This window comes from Zingiber officinale, chromosome 6B (genome assembly GCF_018446385.1).
Source record: "Zingiber officinale cultivar Zhangliang chromosome 6B, Zo_v1.1, whole genome shotgun sequence".
Classification (NCBI taxonomy): Eukaryota; Viridiplantae; Streptophyta; class Magnoliopsida; order Zingiberales; family Zingiberaceae; genus Zingiber; species Zingiber officinale.
Genome location: NC_055996.1, coordinates 70,556,319 through 70,557,917, shown reverse-complemented (window position 1 = coordinate 70,557,917; position 1,599 = coordinate 70,556,319). Strand labels below are relative to the sequence as shown.

General features: G+C 35.3%; 1 non-coding gene across 1 annotated transcript; it reads right to left on the bottom strand.

The window, feature by feature from the left end:
- Positions 1–907: 907 nt before the first annotated feature.
- LOC121993411 lies at positions 908–1,014 on the bottom strand. The gene has a single exon (XR_006115262.1). It is a non-coding gene; the product is annotated as a small nucleolar RNA R71 (small nucleolar RNA).
- Positions 1,015–1,599: the final 585 nt, after the last annotated feature.

Sequence of the window (1,599 nt, the reverse complement as noted above, 5' to 3'; positions counted from 1 at the left end):
ATGATCTTTGAATTGTTTATTTAGCTAATTCACTTTGAGACATCTTTAATGCTTATAACCAGTCCCTGTGGATATGATATCTTTTATTATTACTGACGACGTAACCATACACTTGCGGTGCGTAACAAGTTTTTGGCGCCGTTGCCGGAGACTGCGCTTATAACATTCGAGATTATCAATTGAGTTAGACTAAACTTTTCTTTTCCTTTCTTACATCTAGCTTGTAACTACTTTTCCAATTCTATTTTGCATTCTTCTTTTGTATTCTTTCATTACATTCTTTTCTTTGTATTCATTCATTGCATTCATTCATCACATTCTTTGCATTCATTTGTTCTTTAATTCTTCTTGTAAACTACATCCTCTCTATTCTTCTATTCTTTTCTTTTCTTAAAGCAAAATTCTTTAATCTTGTCCTTGTATGCGAAGATCTAACTTTGCAGGAGAATTACTTCCTCTTGACCCTGAAATAGATAGAACATTTCATAGAAGAAAAATCCTACAAAGACATCAAGAAGAACAAGAACATTCGAATATGGCTAATAGACCACTCAAGGATTATGCAACACCTTATGCTAGAGGGTTTCACTCAAGTATTATTAGACCCTCTGTTGAAGTAAATAATTTTGAGATTAAGCCTGCAATAATCAATATGGTTTAGCAAAATCAGTTCGGTGGATGACCGCATGAGGTCCCAAATTAACATTTGGAAGTCTTCTATGAGATTTACGGTACCATGAAGATGAATGATGTTCCTTCAGAGGCAGTTAGATTATTACTGTTTGGGTTTTCTTTGAGGGATAGAGCTAAACAATGGATAAACTCCCTACCTCCAAATAGTATTACTACTTGGGAGCAATGAGAGCAGCAATTCCTAGATAAATTCTATCCTCCTAGCAAGACGGCTCATATGAGAAATCTTATTGCAAGTTTCAGACAATTCGACTCAGAATCTTTATTTGAAGCACGAGATAGATACAATAATATGCTCAGACAATGCCCACATCATGGATTAGAAAAATGGTTGGTGTTACACACTTTTTATAATGGTATTAACTATCATACTAAAGTGTCCCTAGATTCAGCTGCTGGAGGGGCACTCATGAACAAAAGTTTAGAGGAAGCTGAATAAATTATTGAGAATGTAGCACAGAATCATCATCAATGGGCAACAGAAAGAAGTGGAGGTTATTCTTATTCAAACCCAACTAAAGCATCAGGGAAATTTGATGTAGATGCAGTCACTCTAATGACTGCAAAGTTGGATGCTCTCACAAAGAAGCTGGAAAGTATGGGGACTAGCACTAATACAGTCAATGCCATAGTATGTTGTTGTGAAACGTGTGGTAGTTCTGATCATTCACAAGACTCATGTCCTTTGGGAGCTATATCTACATAGATAAATCAATTAGAGCAATATGATGCTATCATGAGTTTTAATCAAAGGCAGAACAATTCATATTTCAACATATATAATCCCGAGTGGAAGAATCATCCAAATTTTTCCTACAGAAATAATCAAGAACAGGGACCATCTATGGGAGGCAAATAAAGTTTCCAATCTGGGCAACAAAATTTTCAACAACAACAATAATCTTC